This window comes from Ranitomeya variabilis, chromosome 4 (genome assembly GCF_051348905.1).
Source record: "Ranitomeya variabilis isolate aRanVar5 chromosome 4, aRanVar5.hap1, whole genome shotgun sequence".
NCBI lineage: Eukaryota > Metazoa > Chordata > Amphibia > Anura > Dendrobatidae > Ranitomeya > Ranitomeya variabilis.
Window position 1 is genome coordinate 59,022,038 of NC_135235.1, and position 6,000 is coordinate 59,028,037.

At 47.6% G+C, this 6,000-nt stretch overlaps 1 long non-coding RNA gene across 3 annotated transcripts in view; it reads right to left on the reverse strand.

The window, feature by feature from the left end:
* Nucleotides 1–5,465, reverse strand: part of LOC143769750 (uncharacterized) — a 55,633-nt gene extending 50,168 nt beyond the window's left edge. For 2 of the 3 annotated variants that reach the window (XR_013214471.1, XR_013214470.1), the window contains exons 1-3: nt 4,983–5,465; nt 2,549–2,689; nt 1,128–1,249 (exon numbers count right to left, since the gene is read on the reverse strand). This is a non-coding gene — a long non-coding RNA (uncharacterized LOC143769750). The remainder of the gene's footprint in view (nt 1–1,127; nt 1,250–2,548; nt 2,690–4,982) is intronic. The other variant, XR_013214472.1, reaches the window with a different exon arrangement.
* Nucleotides 5,466–6,000: the final 535 nt, after the last annotated feature.

The window sequence follows — 6,000 nt, forward strand, 5'->3', positions numbered from 1 at the left end:
CGAGGACCCTGGAGGTCCCTTCAAACTCTAACATTCAATGATTCTATGAAATATGCCGTATATGATGTGTCTATGGACTTTATTGCCGACTACTTCTTGGAATACCGGGATATTGTTGGGGACCTCTCTAGAGACCTAAAGCTCTTAAAAATGACACTTTGAGCAAATACAAATATGAAAACTGAGCTGCTAAAAGCATAAAAAGTTGTCATCGGATCCGCAAAATTCCTGATATTCCTTGTGGTATATATTGTCATGTCACAGATGTAGTGTTCCTCACGGCACATTGCGGAAGCCCCGACCACTCTAACTTATGAGTACTATACAGCTATTGGCTAATACTACAGGGCACTAATGTAAGGCCCGGCCCCTCACCGCTCTGTAGCCTCATCCTAAGGATATGTGCACTCTACATCTTAAAGAGCGTACTCACCTGAAAAAGCGGTCAAACGCTAAAAAGAATGAACCGTTGGATTGCAATGTAAAAAGCGCGCAAAATACGACTAAAAAAAACGCCAAAAAAAAGCGCCAGGGTAACTTTAAGGCCGGAGACACACTGGTGCGAGATACGGCCGAGTCTCGCTGGTTAAAAGCAAGCTGTGGCACCGGCATTCCGGAGCGGAGCGTGCAGCTGCATAGCAATACATGGAGCCGCACGCTCCGCTCCGGAATGCCGGTGCCACAGCTTGCTTTTAACCAGCGAGACTCGGCCGTATCTCGCACCAGTGTGTCTCCGGCCTTAGTGTCTTCATCTTGCAAGACCCTGAAAGCCGTCGTGTGCACATAGCCTAAGGTCTCATTACGATGGCCATTTTTCACGCAGGTGTCTATGCACCCAAACCAGTGGCCCAGCGAAGAATCAGACAGCACTTTGATGCTGAAAGAAGACCCTTGGGCCAAAAATCGATAAATATCGGATCCAGCCCTGTGATAACGAAACACGCTTTTCTTTCGTATGCAGAAGGAAGGTAAAACGAGAAGGTTACCATAACTAGCTGTGGATTTTTACCAATGTGGCAGAAATTTCTGGTGAAAAGAGTAAATGCTCCTTAACCACTTTAATTGATGTACCCCAAAGCTGCACATACCGACTAACTCGGCACCATATTATATTTGGGGAGACTTACTAACAATATCTGCCCCTGACCACACTCCTGCATCCAGGAACAGCCACGCTGATGTTCAGGAGGTCCTTGTTCTGTTGTCACAAGGCTGCTGAGGCCTAGGATTGGCCGCAATGGTCTGGTGGCTAGAAAGAAGCATTATCAGAGACACATCGGGTAATGACGCAGTTCTAGTCACTACCAAAGCGGCCAAAAAAGGGGGTAAAAACCTCCAAAAAGACAATGTTATCCATGGGGTGAAGGCCCTTTTTTAGGTACAAGGTTGTCAATAGGGAGCAGAATATGGAATCGCGAGTCCCTGCAGATGTCCCAGATGTATCGCTGCCAAATGCGGCTTCCTCAGGGGCCCTATTGCCATATATTGTAGGGCAGGACCAAATTTAAGTCTACAGAAAAATATAAACTAAAGACACAAAGCTAGTTTGATATCCTTACTTTATATCTTGGCTATCAAAGGGATCAGAATATGAGTTCCCTGCAGATGTCCAAGGCTTATCGCTGCCATATGTAGCTTCCTCAGGGGCCCTATTCTAGGCTATTGGATCCTATTACTATATACTGTAGTGCAGGACCAAATTTAAGTCTACACAAAAGTATAAGCAAAAAAAACCCCTACAAAGATAATGTGATAACTAAGATATAAACCAAGTAAGGGTATGTTTCCACGTGCAGGAAACGCTGCGTGTTTGACACTGCGCAGAGCCAAATACGCAGCGTCCAGATGTTACAGCATAGTGGAGGGGATTTTATCAAATCCCGTCTCCACTATGCGTGGTAACACGCACCCGGCGGCCCTGCGATTCTGGACATGCTGCGCGTCTTTTTAGATCGCAGCATGTCCGTATACCTTGCGGCGACGCTGCGCCGCTGCGCCGCAGCAAGGTAAATCACAGGGCGCTATGTGTGGGGTGCGATGATGCCGGATGTGTGCAATGAACACATCCGGCATCATCGCGTCACAGAAGGGGGCAGGGCTTAGGGCGGAGCGGGTTTGCTGCTCCGTCCATACCGCCGGCCATCCTGAACGTGGACACATACCCTAAGAATGCCACAGAGATCTGAACATGGAATCTTATCTGCGCCATTGTAAATGGGGTGTATCAATGGATTTCCCTGTCATCTGCAGCTTCATCAGGGATCTATTCTTGCCCATAGGGCACTACACTCATAGTCCAGGTCAATGTTTCCCAAACGCCAGTCCTCATGGACCCCCAAAAGGTCATGTTTTCAGGATTTCCTTAGTATTGCACAGGTGATGGAATTACTAAGGCATCAGAAATTGCCCCAGGTTCTCTCACTGGTGTAATACTAGGTAAACCCTGTACTGTTGGGGGCCGTGAGGACTGGAGTTTGGGATACACTGGTCCGGGTCCTCCTCTAAAGAGGTCGCCCACTTCTTTTTTTGTTGATGATCTACTGTATACTTAGGATAGGTCGTCAATGTCTGATCGGTGGGAGACGATCGGGTGGCACCTCTGCCAATCAGCCGTTCTCGGAGTCGGCGGCCACAACTGCTCGAATGCGTAGCTGCTCTCTCTTCTGGTAGTGGGAGGGTGGTGCCGGACCTACGTCAACAAAGAAAAAGCACCATTGGGACATAGTCATATTTTTTGTAATAGTTGCAAAGTCATAGGAAAACACTTCTTTATTGCGATGGCACTAATCCCACCTTTTTCGGAGACCATGTCACAATGGGAGACCCAGAAGTTCCATACCAAAATAAAAAGTTACAGAGGAATGCCCCTGCACCCCCACCCCTAAACTTGGCAAAAAAGAAAACAATAATACTGGAGACCCCTTTAAAGAATATGGTAAGAATGTGAAAGATATAAAAGGGAAAGTCATCGGTCACTGCCTTCTACAGAACATTTCTGGGCAGACCCTGCAGAGCCTTCTCGGAGCCGTCACCTGTCCTGTGCGATAGTGTAGAGTCCTCCCACCACAGGTACAGTTATAAACGTATAAAATGGGGGTCTGACACCAGCAGCCTCACTCCCACCCCAGATATGACCTGATCGGTGGGTGCCACCTATTGTGACAGCTCTGAAAGCCTTCATTGAAGTGCCAGGGATCTAGTAGGTTGCACACACACCAGGATTGACCCTTATGTGAACCAGGAGCTTCTGCCCTGCTGACCTTGTCTGGAAGGTGAATCTTTGTGCTTACATCAGTAGGGGAGGGTGCAGGCATCAATGACTAACTTTAATTAGCTACTGAAGGCTCCTGTGTCTATTGTCCTCCCCCCACCCCATCCTAAAAAACAGCATTAACCCCTTATTGCTGGTTATCTCACATCTAACCTGCAATATATTATTACCATGCAAAGATCTCCCCCAAATGTGACTCTACAGGCAACATACAGGAAGATGGCTGTGTGAGATGCTCTGCAGAGCAATGTGATAGCGTAGGGTTACACACAAAGTATAGGGGCGTCTACGAGTCTCATCACAGGATGCAGGCCGAGCGCTCAGAAGACAATTGTACGCAAGACGCTCTGCAGGATATAACAAGGTGGGATTAGATGAGATGCTCTGCATTGTATAATATGGGTTTATATGAGACACTGCAGAATATAACAGCATAATATGAGATGCTCTGCAGGATATAATATTATGGCATTATATGAGATGCTCTGCAGGATATAATACAGGATTATATGAGATGCTCCGCAGGATATAATACAGGATAATATGTGATGCTCTGCAGGATATAATTCAGGATTAGATTAGATGCTCTGCAGGATATAATCCAGGATTAGATGAGATGCTCTGCAGGATATAATACAGGATTAGATGAGATGCTCTGCAGGCTATAATACAGGATTAGATGAGATGCTCTGCAGGCTATAATAATACAGGATTAGATGAGATGCTCCGCAGGATATAATAATACAGGATTAGATGAGATGCTCTGCAGGCTATAATACAGGATTAGATGAGATGCTCTGCAGGCTATAATAATTCAGGATTAGATGAGATGCTCTGCAGGATATAATAATACAGGATTAGATGAGATGCTCTGCAGGATATAATAATACAGGATTAGATGAGATGCTCTGCAGGATATAATACAGGATTAGATGAGATGCTCTGCAGGCTATAATAATACAGGATTAGATGAGATGCTCTGCAGGCTATAATAATACAGGATTAGATGAGATGCTCTGCAGGATATAATAATACAGGATTAGATGAGATGCTCTCCAGGCTATAATAATACAGGATTAGGTGAGATGCGCTGCAGGTTATAAAAATACAGGATTAGATGAGATGCTCTGCAGGATATAATAATACAGGATTAGATGAGATGCTCTGCAGGCTACAATAATACAGGATTAGGTGAGATGCTCTGCAGGATATAATTCAGGATTAGGTGAGATGCTCTGCAGGATATAATTCAGGATTAGGTGAGATGCTCTGCAGGATATAATTCAGGATTAGGTGAGATGCTCTGCAGGATATAATACAGGATTAGATGAGATGCTCTGCAGGATATAATTCAGGATTAGATGAGATGCTCTGCAGGATATAATTCAGGATTAGGCGAGATGCTCTGCAGGATATAATACAGGATTAGATGAGATGCTCTGCAGGATATAATTCAGGATTAGATGAGATGCTCTGCAGGATATAATTCAGGATTAGGTGAGATGCTCTGCAGGATATAATACAGGATTAGATGAGATGCTCTGCAGGATATAATACAGGATTAGATGAGATGCTCTGCAGGATATAATACAGGATTAGATGAGATGCTCTGCAGGCTATAATTCAGGATTAGATGAGATGCTCTGCAGTCCGGGGGGAGCAGGCATTAACCCCTCGCTGCCCGCACGGCTGACCCTCGCTGCTGACGTACCTCGCCGTGTTGCCCGGTGCCAGCCTCCCCGGTGCCAGCAGCCTGACAGGGGAACTAATTGCTTTTCCTCGCAGTTTCCATTCGCTTTCCGCAGCCAAGTGGAAACTCAGAGTTACCGGCAATTAACGTTTTTTTCTTCTTCTTTCTTATGAAGCCATGAAAAGGCGCTAATTTCTTGACCCTTTTCCAAGCTTCTCCTTGGCCGGCCTGTGACAGTGTCCCGCCTGTGATAGTGTCCCTCCCGCCCGTGATACTAGTGCCCCGCTGTGGGGAGCAGGCTGCGGGTTTCTGCGCTAATTACCGCCGCTCGTTATTGGAGGAGCAGTGAACTTGGCGCGCGGCTGCTGCGGGGTCACCCAGGTGTCACGGTCCGCGCGGTGCGGGTCAGCGGCGGGTCAGCGCCTGGGAACGGGAGAGCAGCCCGGGGTCACGGTGTCAGTGCGCAGCCCCCGGGGCCGGCAGCCTGCAGCCTGCAGCCCTGCGCCGCCGTGTATGGAGGGTGCACCGTGCGGGGAAAGAACGCCAACAATCTCAGGCATGTAGCATGGCCGTCTTGGGCTCTGTTCACGTCAGGGTTTTTTTTTATTCCTCTTGGAAAAGTGATTGGAAAGCTCTGCCTGTCCATCTCTGTGGGCAATCCACTTTTCAGACAGGCACCACCATTGACGCTCAGTATATTATAATAGGCAAAGTAAAATATCCTCCTGGCCGTCTCTTCCCAGCGCTGCTCAAGTGATTGACAGAACGCTATGTACATGTGAGGAGGAGACCTGTCAATCATCTGGAGCAGATATGGCAAGAGGTGGCTTCAGGCAGAGCCAAAGTAGTTTGGAGCCTAGCCAGCTCTTCACAGCGCCACTATGGCCGGCTCTTCACAGCGCCACTATGGCCGGCTCTTCACAGCGCCACTATAGCCGGCTCTTCACAGCGCCACTATGGCCGGCTCTTCACAGCGCCACTATGGCCGGCTCTTCACAGCGCCACTATGGCCGGCTCTTCACAGCGCCACTATAGCCGG